Source organism: Patagioenas fasciata, chromosome 1 (assembly GCF_037038585.1).
Source record: "Patagioenas fasciata isolate bPatFas1 chromosome 1, bPatFas1.hap1, whole genome shotgun sequence".
In the NCBI taxonomy this organism is placed as follows: domain Eukaryota; kingdom Metazoa; phylum Chordata; class Aves; order Columbiformes; family Columbidae; genus Patagioenas; species Patagioenas fasciata.
The window spans coordinates 9326779-9340857 of record NC_092520.1 but is presented as its reverse complement, the minus strand read 5'-3'; the positions used below and the strand labels follow the sequence as shown (position 1 = coordinate 9340857).

General features: G+C 45.6%; 1 protein-coding gene across 4 annotated transcripts in view; it reads left to right on the top strand.

Annotated features, from left to right (window-relative positions):
* The window catches only part of ME3 (malic enzyme 3), a 148900-nt gene that overhangs the window by 54950 nt on the left and 79871 nt on the right, over nt 1-14079 (top strand). Inside the window, exon 1 of one of the 4 annotated variants that reach the window (XM_071802040.1) lies at nt 4551-4572. The exons of the other annotated variants lie outside the window; for them this stretch is intronic. The gene's annotated coding sequence lies outside the window, so the exon portion shown is untranslated. Of the gene's footprint in view, nt 1-4550; nt 4573-14079 lie in introns of those variants that run through there. 4 annotated transcript variants of the gene reach the window in all.

The window sequence follows — 14079 nt, the reverse complement described above, 5'->3', positions numbered from 1 at the left end:
ACCATAAGGCTGGTGGGCTCCCCACAGCCGCTGTCCCAGGGGGAGCAGACGAGCACTCGCTGCCAGCCGGGGTTGTTTTGTGATCTCCGAGTTGCCTAACGCAGCCCAGAGCAACAAACACGTGGGAACTGCCATTAGGTACGTTTCAAGGATCCTCTTTATTTATTGCTGACGTTATTTGTACACAGAACATTTTCATGAAAGTAACCCAAGTTACTAATAACTGAAAGTAACCCATTTCTAGTGACAAGCTTTCTTTATTGTGTGGTGAAGTAGCAGAAAGGTTCATCCTGCAGATTTGGCACTGACAGTATTTGTTTCCTTAGTTTCTGACATGCACACGTCTAATACCAGCTAGAAAAAAAACAGAAACCTTGCTTCAGGAAATCATTGCAGGAAATATGATGACAGTGTGTGACTGCTGCAGCCCAAACACAACGTTCACTGACATTCCTGGAAGCCCCAAATGATACATCCTAGAAAGAGCAACTTCCACAAGATAATCTGGCATTGACTATCAGCTCTGCCACTTAACTTTTTTGCATATTCCGTGAAGTAAAATCAGCAGAGAGAGAGAGGTGGGACTGAATGAGCAAACTACATCTACTGTAATAAAGCAATAGAAAATTTGTTATGAGTGAAAATGCAATCGAACTTGGAAAATCCGGTGTCCAAGTGACTTTCCCTGGGAGCTCCCATGGACACTGGAGGAACTGAGTCAGGTCTGGGGTAGTGCCAGCCCTGCCATAGGGCTGGAGCATCCCACGCGCTTCCTCCCAACCATTGCATGGTCCTAGAGAGGTGTACCATTCCTAACCATTGACTCCTTGTTTTCCCCCTGCCCATCCCATTCTGGTTTTGTTCTTATCACATTGTTTTTGGCAGTAAGGTCTAGGAAATGTGTCAAGCTCATTTCTTAACCAGCTGGCTGGACTCAAGACTCAGTATGATACTTCCATTGTCATTACAGCCTTTCAGAGTTGCAGGATATAATCCTCTGGAATTACTGACTTTAAGACATGGTGGCATTAACAACTGCAAGAGACCTTGCTCTGAGGTTCTCCTCTTGCTGCCCTGATGGGGGCTTCCCAGCAGAAAACATCTTCCCCAAGCAGACCCCAATGGTATCAGCACCAATCTGTGCAGCTCAGTGAAGGGAAAGCCTGTTGCTGCCTCTCACTGACATCCTGTACTGAGTTCTGCATCCAGAGGGACTGGACCAGCTCCCTCATGTAGAGATTTCCCCTTCCTCAGGTAGACATCACATGGGCTTTGCCAACTACTCTACTGCTCTCAGTCACATTTTCAGGCACAAGGATGTAGTATCACACACGTACTGCTGCAACAATTGCAGGGTATGAAGGCACAAGCAAAACACTATGCTGTTCATCTTAAATTGCTGTTAGGTTCTTTCAACCAACAGAAAAACCCACTGTCGGTTTGCTTACACGTGTATCATAATTGGGATCCGATCTCTGGGACCCTGGACCTTTGTCCAGAGCATGGTTTTACTGAAGAGGTTGGTGACGCAGTTGTATGCATCTCCTTAAATAACAGTTAAATAACTCCCTGGTGTGCTGTTCAGCTTCATGCCTTCCTTCCGAGACCATCCTTTCGTTCACCAACACCAATAATGGATCGGTCAGTCAGAACTGCTGACCTCTTCTCCTGGGCTGGGAAGGGCTGTTGTTGTGTGGCAGCAAGGCAGAGACATGGCCAGAAGTAAATGATGTTGGTTAAGAACTGACCTCGCAAAGTCAACATTTCTATATACTGATGGAAAAGAAGACAAAGCTTTATTAAACACACAAAAGACATGCCATATGGACATATACTCTGACACCCATGCTTTATTGTAAAGGATAATAGAGCAGAGTGTGACTTTTTGGGTTTTGTTCAATACCAAACAATAACTCAGCAGCTTCAGGAGTGAGTGCTCTGTCTCTCAGATTTTATGGACAAAATGATAACTTTTTAGACCCGTGTTTCAGCCCCAGGAGGAAGACCAATTTATTGTGTCCAATAAAATATCAAATAGCCATTAAGAACTGACAAAATCATACTAATGCCAAAACGCAGCCTTGTTTTCCCCAGAATGATTTGGGTTGGAGGGAACCTTAAAGTTCATCCAGTTCCAACCCCCCCTGCCCTGAGCAGGGACATCTTCAACCAGACCAGGTTGCTCAGAGCCCCATCCAACCTGGCCTTGAACACTTCCAGGGACGGGGCATCCACAGCTTCTCTGGGCAGCCTGTTCCAGCGCCTCACCACCCTCATGGGGAAGAATCTACTCTCAATTTAAAACCATTATCCCTTGTCCAGTCACTACAGGTCCTGGCCAAAGTCTCTTTTCATCTTTCTTATAAGCCCGCTTTAAATATCAAAAGGCTGTAATAAGGTCTCCATCTGGCTTTTCAGCTCTGAATATTCAGGGCCTAATTCTCCAACCCTTTCAATTATTTCCAACACTGAGCAAGTTCAAAGTCACATTTGCTTTTTTTCTGGTATCACTGCATGACTGTGGTCCCAGGCAGAGGAGAATCAAAAACCTGGACTGAAACCTGAGTTTTAAGAGGTCTGTTACCAAAGATGTGCCCAGGATCATCAACTGGTTTTGAAGAAAATAGAATCGGTGGCAGTTCTGTTGTTCTGCATGCAGGTCTTTCACAGCAGATCACAGTGATCACAGTGGAGGTCACTTCAGCCTTTCCGCTCTGTGCAGCCTCCAGTGCTCCCACACCACACCAATGCCCTTTCAGCAAGGCAAGTATTATTAAGTTGAAACCCAGCTTTGAGTGGCAGGTTTGAAGGTTTGATGCATCAGCTGGTGTCTCCTAACAAAGGCGCGTGAGTGGAAACAGCATTTTAGCCATTGCCTTCTCCTGATCAATCATATAGCAAATTATTTTATGGAGTCATAGAATGTCCTGAGTTGAAAGGGACCCACAAGGATCGTGGAGTCCAACTCCTGTCCCTGCACAGGACAACCCCACAGTTCACACCGTGTGTCTGAGGACGTTGTCCAGTCTCTTCTTGAACACTGCCAGGTTTGGGGCCGTGACACCTCCCTGGGGAGCCTGTTCCAGTGTCCAGCACCCTCTGGGTGAAGAACCTTTTCCTGATGTCCAACCTGAACCTCCCCTGGCACATCTTCCTGCCATTCCCTCAGGTTCTGTCACTGGTCACCAGGGTGAAGAGCTCAGCCATGCCCCTCCTCCTCCCCTTGTGAGGAAGCTGTAGCCGCCATGAGCTCTCCCCTCAGTCTCCTCCAGGCTGAACAAACCAAATGACTTTAACTGCTCCTCATACGGCTTCCTCTCCAAACCCTTCACCAGCTCTGTAGCCTCTTCTGGACACTCTCCAGCAGCTTTATATCCTTTTTGTAGTGTGGTGTCCAGCCCTGCACACAGAGCTCCAGGTGAGGCCACACCAGTGCAGAGCAGAGCGGGACAATCACCTCCCGTGACCAGTTCTGTGGTGATGCTTGTGTATTCCAGGAGCCTGGACTGTGTTTGTTACCCTTACTGCAGTCACGCTTCATCTTTGCGTCATTTAGCCAAATTGTTTCGGTTACAGAAGAATAGGTGTTCTGCTGGAGGAAGGAAGCTGCTGCGTTGGCCTTGGACAATACTCGTCCAGGCTCGGAGAGGCTGGAGTCGTTGTGCCGGGGTGGACAGCCAGCAGCCGTGCCAAGAACAATATTATTTGCATTTTAAATTATAGCATCTAATGGAATCAAGAACAGAACCTTTTATTTTTTCTGAACCCATTTGAAGGCTTGCCAGAGGGGCGATTTACAGCTTCCTAGTAATAATGAGCAGTTCAGCTGTCTTGACCAACGAGTGGTCACGCATTATGCAAACTGACATAAATATCTTATAGTATCTTGCTGCAGTTCCTGTTCCACAGAAATATTTGTTGGAGTTTCAGGGAATCAAAACGGTTTTAATCTTTAAATTTCATCTCAGAGTAATTGTACTTCTTTTTTTTATCCCGGTCTGAACTTGGATAACTTGTTTCATACTGCCCTTGATTAAAAACAGTTGGAAGACGAGGCTGGGAGTTTTCACTTCTTAACTTTTTTGGAAAAATCTCAGGAACTTTATAAGTTTTTGATTTATAGTCTAGTCTATCTATCTTTCTAGTGCAGTGGGTGCTTTTGAAACTGGAGGTGGTTAAGCTCAATCTCAAGTAGATGATAAAAATTTAAACACTTGTATGAAATTAGGGGTATTTTGCCACCTGGAGTATTTGAACATAGCTCTACCCACACCATATGAAAAAAAAACAGAGCTGAAATTTTGAGGAGCAAAGAAAGTACAAAATAAAAGGACTATATCACTGGAAGAATATTTAGAGGTCCTGCGGGAAAAGATTGATAGAAAGGATGTAACATTTTGTATTTGTGTTATTGTACAAATTACAGTCCAGATGCTGCAATGTCGGGGCCAAGCGTGCCGAGCGCTGTGCGTTTGACTGTGTGTAATTTGGAGACAGCTGGAATCAAGTTGACAACAGACCAAGATCGCAGGAGAGTGCACACAAAGGTGGTGAGAGCTGCAGACACGAAAGGTCAGATCGCACGTATGTGAGCGCTTCGTGCGTCTTCTTTTTTCCTCTCTGCATTAAAAAGGGAAAAAGAAATTGAATTAAAATATTCAGACGAGGAGGAGGAGGACGAGGGGCCAGGTCAGAGGGTGGTCACGGTAGGCTAGCTGCTCTCCTGGTGGTGCCAAAAGTAGTCTGGACTGTTGGATGACTGATTTTAGCATTTAAGCAAAACATGTGCTTGATGAAACAACAGCTCCTGAGGTCAGCACAGAGATCATCCCAGGGGTGGCTGGAGGCTGGATTGCATAAGGAGATGCGTTTGTGCTACATATATATATGTGTGTGTGCATACATATAACTACCTGTCAGTGTTAAAAAGGGGTTTTGCAAAATACAGTTGTAGAAATGCTGGAGTAAAGAGAGGGAAGGAAAGTGCTTAATGCCTTGAGAGAAAAAATAAAAGACCATTGGAGGGCTCTCTGTGGAAGGCTGAGAGGTGAGAAGAATAACATCATGCTGCAAAGCGCAGATGAAGGGTGAGCTGCCAAATGGGGGCAGCACGAAGATCTCATCTTGCCCTTCAGGGGACAATCTCTAGAGTGCCGTACTTCTGTCAGCTGGTGGGATTCGCAATGCCAGTGGGCACCGCGGTGGGCAGCTCTGTACCTCGGCCCCGTGCACATCATGAGAGCTGCAATATCACTGTCGAACCCCAGCATAAGCGTTGAGTGAAGTCTGTGAACAGCCTCGCAGCGTGGATGGAATGCAGAGCGGTGAGGGAAAAACAAAATCAGCGTGAAGCACTCACATGGGAAACGGAGGCTCATGCAGATTTCCTGTTGGATGCTCTGCACTTACCTGCATGTTTAGTTGTCTTAAGTGGTGGTTTTATAATCGGAGAAGAGCTTAGTGGTGTTTTTTCTAGTGCGTTTGTTTTACTGAGATGACAGATTTCTTGTATTCCAAATTTTTAAAGGAAAACATTGCCTTTCTCTAGAATCGTTTAACTGAGGGGGTATCTGAATGGTTTGTAAGTATCTCAACTGGCCCATAGTGCTCAGAAGCTGGCATATGTTACATCTCATTAAACAGCTATCAAAGCTGTGCTTCAGAAGCCAAACCTGCTTGTCCTGGGTTGGAGAGGAACATGCAGAGAGCATCTGGTACTGCTCAATAAGCTGCTGCTGCTGGTTCCTTTCTAGAGAGCTTTGGTAGAAGCATACTAGACATATGAGTGGTTCAGTGGAGAAATCAGCTCCGATAATGTCAGTAATAAAACCACTCTTGGTTTCATTCAGATTAAGCTCCCAACCAATTGTTTTTCTTGTGAAACAGCTCATTCTGTGGCTTTTCGGTGCAGTTCAACCAAATACAGCCATTAGAAATCATCCATGAACTGTAACTGTTCAGCCTGGAGAAGACTGAGAGGGGATCTCATCAATGTTTATAAATATCTCAAGGGTGGATGTCAAGAGGATGGACCAGACTCCTTTCAGTGGTGCACGGCGATAGAATGAGAGGCAACGGGCACAGACTGAAGCACAGGAGATTCCATCTGAGTATGAGGAGAAACTTCTTTACTTTGAGGTGCCAGAGCCCTGGAACAGGCTGCCCAGAGAGGCTGTGGAGTCTCCTTCTCTGGAGACATTCAAACCCACCTGGACACATTCCTGTGTGATCTGCTCTGGTGAACCTGCTTTAGCAGGTGGGTTGGACTGGATGATCTCCAGAGGTCCCTTCCAACCACAACCACTCTGTGATTCTGTGAAGAAGTAACCCAGCTCCAACCTTACATTTGAAGCAACCTCGTTTGCTGGAGTAGCAATAGGAACGGAGATACAAGTTACAGAGAGGCTCCCAGCCTCCAAACCCACAGCGTGATGCAGTTTGCATGCGAGCAGTAACTGCACAAGCCTCATTTTATGTAATTTGCTGGGACCTGGAGAGGAAGTTAGTGCTCTCTGTAGCACCAAATCCAAGTTGTGTGCAACCACAATTCACATCACCAGCTGCCTGTACAATGGAAGAAGTTTCCAGCCGTTGTAAATCTGGCTTTTAATACTGTATTCTTTCAATGTTTTGGATCACATCTAAACCTTAAAATTGCCTTGATCTTTGTTCTCAGACGTATTTGCTTGTCCAAATCGAGGATGAGGGCTGGTTTTCATAGATTTAGGAATGCAAGCATTGTAATTTATGCTAAATTCTTCCTGTCTAGGGGAAGCATCATATTTGAGAGAAATGTGTGTCTGCAGCATCAGAGAAACTGCCGTACTCTGACAGAAATACTGGGTTTGTGCTTGGCAGAACTCCTGCAGAAACTGATTTTACCCTGTTCCTTCTCCCCATGAGGTGAAAGAATAACATCCCCCAGCTGAGATGGGTGGCCATGTGGACTACAAGCTTCTTATTTCCATCCTGGACCAGCTCGATTCACTCGCCAACTGGCATGCAAAGGTGTGACAGTGGTGGCTGTAAAACAGACATGGAATGACACAGGGAGGCTGGGAGTCATGTAGAGGAGACACCAGAGTGTCTTCATTTTCCTGGGAGTTGGAGGGCCAATCCACTGGGATCTGTGTGCCAGGATCACACAGGATATTTTTGACAGGGGGCTGAGAATTTGGGGTTCTCCTCAGGAATCTGCCCATGCACTTGGCTGCGGCACCAGCCCTGGTGTCCTCATTAGTGCTGGCTCCATTGGTCCTTCCTTCTCGACCAAGTATTTTACTGTACATGAAGAGGCTTAATGTTTTAATCTCATCCAGGCAGGAACAGTCTTTTCCTCTGCTGTTTAAGTACATCCACGCACCACGTGTCCCATCCCCTTTGGGACTCTGTGTTGCTCTGTTGCTTCTACTAATTTCTCAAGATTTCTCCGTGGTTTTCCTTGTTACACCAAGTTTTCCTGTAGCATGGCTGTCTCATTCTCCATGCAGTGATTTTGCTCTCCTCCTTTACCAAAAGACACTAAAGCTTGAATTGAGATGCTTCGCGTGTGTAAAGACATTTCTGAATCTTGTCAAAGTCAAAAGAAATATCAGCCTCATCTATTTCTCAGTGAAGGCTTGGCTAGAACTCTGTGAGGATCTTAATATTGCTTTTGTGGGAAGAAGGAAGGTGTTGAATTTGACCAAAAATTTGTGTTTCTTAAAAAAACCCCGCTGTATCTTGTTACCTCTTACTTGGCATTAATTGTCCGTCTTCACTTTTCTTATCAATAGGGCAATGATGCTGTTTTTAACCATCTGCAACGTTCATAGATCCTTGACAAAACCAGCCTGCCAAACCACCTGGTTTTGGGGAAGTTTGTCTAGCTCAGTTTTAAAAATCTGTTTTTCTCAATGTGTCAGAATCTTGTTTGCAGACAAAACACCTCTAATTCTTAGCATATGGATTTTTTAGTGTTTTGTGGGTTTTTTTTCCATGGAGGAAACATTGCTGCCCTGGAGGCTGGTAAAATGTGGGAAATTAATGAGCTCTCTGCTAAATTCACAGAATCACAGAATGTCAGGGATTGGAAGGGACCTCAAAAGCTCATCCAGTCCAATCCCCCTGCCGGAGCAGGAACACCCAGATGAGGTTACACAGGAAGGTGTCCAGGCGGGTTTGAATGTCTGCAGAGAAGGAGACTCCACAACCTCCCTGGGCAGCCTGGGCCAGGCTCTGTCACCCTCACTGAGAAGAAGTTTCTTCTCAAATTTAAGTGGAACCTCTTGTGTTCCAGTTTGAACCCATTGCCCCTTGTCTTCCCATTGGTTGTTACCAAGAAGAGCCTGGCTCCATCCTCCTGACACTCACCCTTTATATATCTGTAAACATTAATGAGGTCACCCCTCAGTCTCCTCTTCTCGGTATAGAGCTGTACCCCTGCAGTCTGAAATCACAGCGCAGGCCTTGAGGAACTTGGCACTGAAGTTCTTCCTGTGGATTAATGGATAAAACCCTGAAGACATTTGGCTTATAAGTTTTATTTATTGAGGTAAACCTCCTGTGACATGTGGGAACAGCATGGCTTTGCTTCTTCTCGCCTGTGACCGTTTCACGTCTTGCTCGTCACGTGCCTGTCAGGGATGTCCTGACATCTGTGAGATAAACTGGGCAGGATCACGTCCCTGGTCACTGAGGATCCTGGCACAGGGACTTTGTCACGTTCCAGTTCTGCTCGCTCTTACCTCGGTGTAAATCAACTCACTGTGGTAAGACAAGGTAAATATGAGAAGAATAATAGAAATATGTCCCTCTAATCCAGTGAAATGAAGTCACTTGCACAAAACAAAACAGTTACTGGTAAAACCTCATTAATAGTAGAGACAACTTATGTTGTAATTGAATTAGTGGACCTCATGAAAGATGGTTCCCCAGGAACTGAAAGAAACATGAAGTTGCTTAATTATCTTTGTCTCGGAAGTTTTTTTAGCATTCCCAGACTCCATGGGAGGAAGGAACAACGATATAAAAGGACCAGAAATCCATGATTATGTCACTTTGTAACAAAGGGGATGAATAAGAGTGTGGAATTTTTTCATCTATTGATTTTGAACCCAGAAAGAGGCCTGGACATTGTGAGAAGAGTTTGTAAATCACAGTCAACAAAAGGTTTGCCAGCAATAGCTGCTGCCAAGGCACAGGGGGGAATCTTTCCAGGTTTCAGAGAAGACACGTAAAACAATGTCTTCCAAGCACCCCAGAGCATCACGACTTTGGGTTTTTTCCAAGCTTAAACACACACACACAGATTAAAGGTAAGAAGAAGCTACAAGACATTTAAGAGGGTAAAGTTCAGGATTACCCTCCGATGTGCCTTCTTCCCTCTTTTTATTCAAATAATATTTTAAATGCAGCTTTCCCAGGCTGGGATGCAGTGCAGGACAAGGCCTGTGGCAGCCCATCCATGCCAGAACAAATTCATGAGTAGCTGAGAAGGAGCACTGTGAAGAGCGTTACCAAGTCAGCCAGGGCCGAGGAGGCCACAGCAGGATGTGACCCTTGTAGAAAAATCTTTCACATTGTAGAAAATCGATGTTTTCTGCTGTTACTCTCTGCTCCCCAGCCCCCGTGTGCCGTCTCATTGGGGATTAGTTCAGCTTCTGGCACTGACCCCTTATGGGAGGAACTTTTCCTTGCAGATAGTCAAAGTACATCCCAGCTGTAAAATTCAACAGGTGTGAATATCTATGGAAAACTCATTACAAGGAAAATCTGTATGGGGTAAGCTTATTAAGGTCCCTGACTATTAGGACTTCCATAGCATGACTGTTGCATACGGTTCTGGGTTCACCAGTTTAAGAAGTACAAGGAATTACTGGAGGGAGATGATGAGGGGTCTGGAGCATCTTTCTTATGAGGAGAGACTGTGAGAGCTGTGTCTGTTCAACCTGCAGAAGAGAAGCTGAGAGGGGATCTCATCAATGTTTATAAGTATCTCAAGGGTGGGTGTCAAGAGGTTGGATCAGACTCCTTTCAGTGGTGCTCAGCAATAGGATGAGGTGCAACAGGCACAGACTGAAGCATAGGAGGTTCCATCTGAACATGAGGAGAAACTTCTGGACTTTGAGGTGCCAGAGCCTGGAACAGGCTCCCCAGAGAGGCTGTGGAGTCTCCTTCTCTGGAGACATTCAAACCCACCTGGACACATTCCTGTGTGATCTGCTCTGGTGACCCTGCTTTAGCAGGTGGGTTGGACTGGATGATCTCCAGAGGTCCCTTCCAACCCCAGCCTTTCTGTGATTCTGTGATTTCTGTGATTTAACATAGTAATTATAAAGGAGACACGGATGAGCTGTGCCTGCTCTTGCAGCCTGCAGTGGTGCTCCCTGTGTGTCTGTATTTCCCCCTGTCCCCTTCCAGCACTCTGCTCTTGTCAGACTAGGCAGTTCCCTGCTTCAGGGTCTTTCTAAAAGGTTGGGAGATGTCCTCTCATTCTTGTTTATTCAGCTCAGAGACAGCCAGGCCAGCTCTCAATTGCATGGATGAGGGATAGTGGTCCCAAAACCTGCCTGAAAACCATAGCTTGAGTCCTGGTGTCATGGAGGGCGATGGCGTGGGACTGTACAAACTGCACAAACCCCTGGGTCTGGCCATCCAGGCCACCCCGCAGCCCTGAGCTGTGATTGCCAGTCGCACTCTGGAGCACAGAGATACGGAAAGATGCAGCAAAACAAGACTTTGCTCCAGAAAGACGCTGAGCAGCTGGAGGTGGTCTGAGCTGCAGTGGGCTCTGCATGTTCTGCACTAGGGAAGGCTTATAATTCAGCCCTTAATTAAGCCCCCATGGCCTTAACAACAGTTTTGTGATACCCTAGGAACTACATTCTGTGTTTGTTCCCACCTATGTATGATCTATGCTGGGTAAGCTATAAGGCTAAGCCATGCCTGGATTCCTCCTGTTTGTGTTCATCTCTGAGCAAGACAACTCCTCCTCCCTGCTGGAGAGTGCGGGCGGTGATAAAACCAATCATCTGTGAATTGGCCTCACCCTTCAGTTTCTGAAATAAGTGGCTTTTATGGGCTTGAGCTACAAAGAGGGAGCTGCCACACAGCAGCCTTGGTGCTGTCAGCCATGAGGAAAGAAGCATTCGAGGCTCTTCGCAGCAATTCAGCACAAACTCCCTCCTTCAGCCCCTATTTTTGCCTTTGTTTTTGGGTAGTGACATAGCATCTGCCCTCTCCACTCATTTCCCACCCATTTAAAAATAAATCGGAGCACCTGGCTTTGGCTCTGCAGGGCTGTGGCTCACCGTCTAATCGTTAGACCTTTCCAGAGCAGAAAAAGAGTGGTACAATATGGCTTTCAGGCCGCCTTAAAAAAGAAAATAAAAAAATCCAACCCCAAAGGCTTTAATCTTAAACATAGCAACACCTCAGTGAATTCCAGCTTTTGATCCGGGGCAGAATGTGTTTCCAAATTCATTTCACGCTGTGCTGTTTCAGTGAATATAAGCGCTTCGCCCAGGGGTCCTGCTCCGAGACCTTCCGAGAAACTTCAGAGAGCAGCCTTCAAAGTTCAGCCAGGCCATTTCTGCTCCTCTCCTGGCCCTGCCACGGAGCCACCGGCTGATGGGCCAGCTCTGTGCTTTAAGGTGTTTTGGAAATTTAACTGGTTGATGAAGGCAGCGACTGCCTCACCACATGCGGTTGCAGTCACTCCAGTATGAAGGTGCTTGTTCTGGTGTAGCTCATTCGGATGCAGTAAGTGCAAAAGCGTGGTGAACTAGAGATGCCGTATATTGGTGTGACTGTGCTGTTAACACTATGCCTGTGGCTGGGTTTAAACAGCTTAAGCTGCTCTTGCAGTCCAAAATCGTGCATTCATGCACATGGATCTCCCAATTGCTTAAAATTCTGCTTCAGTCTTGCATTTCCTGTGTGTTGAAGTAGTGAGTTAGCCCTGGAAACTGGACTCCTGGTGCTATGCGAACCTAAAAAAGTAGCCAGAAACAAAGTGCTGAGAAGAATTGTGCACAAATGTCCTTTCCAGCCCAAGTTGCACAGATAAACCAATCTACAACCCAACACTCCCTTTTGACCCTGTTCAGTCTTATTAATTATTACATTAATTCCCAATACCACTTCAAGAGACTTTTCAGCTCATTGCTGAACACTTTTCAGCCTGGTGAGTTCCTCCTAAAAGGAAAAAAAAAGAGGGACTGAAGCGCTGAGGCACGGAAATGACCTTACAACCCTTGAGGTTGTAAGGAAACCTTGAGGTTGTAAGGAAAGTGTGTATTTATTTACGACACCGGACACACAGGGAATCATTTCACCTAATACGTGTGTAAAATTACAGTAGCTGTGAGCTTGGTTAAATGCAGTAAAGTGCTACATATTCATGAAAGTTTTAGGAACGCCTATACATACTCATGACCTGTCCCCGAGAAGGCGGTTCTTATTACAATGAGTTCCGGGAGAGCATTTCCAGAGTCTCCACCTCCGGCTCCTCCTGGTTGCAGCTGCGCAGTGATCGTGACGCCGGGTCCTCTTTCTCTGTACACGGTCACCTTTGGTCCAGTGTGATGAGTTGGTTAAAACTGGCGTATCTCCTGTCCTGTGCCCAAGTTTCTGTTACCTAGTTCACCCAAGGATGCTCCAAGGATTATTATCTTTGCAAGGCCTCAGTGAAGTCCTGTTTCTCGTACAATAAGTTACACAGAGCTAAGCAAGGCTAGGTAATAGTGATGTGGGTTAAAGGATCAGCTCTCTAAGTGTCTTTAGTGATGTGGGGTAGGGTTAGTTCTTCAAGTGTCAAGTGTTAGTCCTTTAAGTGTTAATTAGTTAATTGTCAATTCCCTGTATCAGCGCGAGTGCCCAAATAGACGTGCTTCACCTTCACGGCAGCTGGAATTCCATGCCGACTCTCCCATTGACCCTGGGTGAAGGGAAGCTGGATGCTCCAGGCCACGCTGGGGTGCAGGAGATGTCATTTAAGCAGAGCCCAACCCACTGGAAAAAAAGAAAACATGTGAGTGAGTGGTAGACATGCAGAATGCTGTTTCTGTAAGGTGTCATGGTGTTAGTTTGAATAGAAATGAGCTAAATTACAGAAATTATTTCTTGTATTGGACGTGTAATCGTTTGGTGACATATCAAAACTCTTCACTGTTTTAGTGGGTGGAAAAACTATTGAAAAATGGGGGGTTTTCCCATTTTACCTCAAGCAGATTGTTAGTGGTCAGGGGCAGCAATGCACAGAACACTGCATTTCTGCCTTTTCTATCCCTTTTTCTCTGAGAAAAGTAACTGCCACCAGTCTATTTTCTTTTGCTGAGCTTCATTTCTCTTCCAGGGGATGAAGGGGCTCAGATCTATGACCCTGACCCCCCAACCTGTGATCTGAATCTCTCTAGACAAGCAAGTGGAGTATTTAGTGCCCAATATTTCTGTCTCCCATTATCTATTCTCAGTGTTCAAAGGTCACAGGAAGTAAATAGTTTGAAATTGTATCTTTTTCCTTCCATTCATTGCAGATAAACTTTGACATTCACAGTAGCTGTATTTTCCTTGCCATGATAGCATATCGTCAGTGGAAAGCTAAATACTGATGTAGAGCTGATTTCCAGTGTTGATCTTGGTCTAGTATTTCAGAAGCCTTCAGTCTGGAGAATACAGATGGTTGCAAGTTTTCTGATGAGAATGTGTTGAGTTTTTTTAAATTCAGAAATGATGACTCACAAAAACTTGAATTTTATCTTGTTGGAATGCACCAGTTCTGCTGTGAAACTCATTTAGGGGAAAGCTTCTCAAGTCCAGGAAGGAAATTTGGGCCAGAAATGTCAGGCACTTCAGCAGAACTAGCCACGTCCTGCATCCAGCATTCACCAGTCACCACAGAGACCTCGATGCCATTTCTGGGTTTGACAGCAAAATCTGGAGCTCCTGCCTCCCAGACAACTGCTGACTCCTGGTCTGCTGGCTGGAAGAGGAATGATTTCTCTGCTGCGTTTGGAAAATACTTGACTCTATCCTGATATAGAGCAGAAAATATCTTTTCTGAAATAGGCTATTTTTTCACTTGCACTAGTGCAAAAT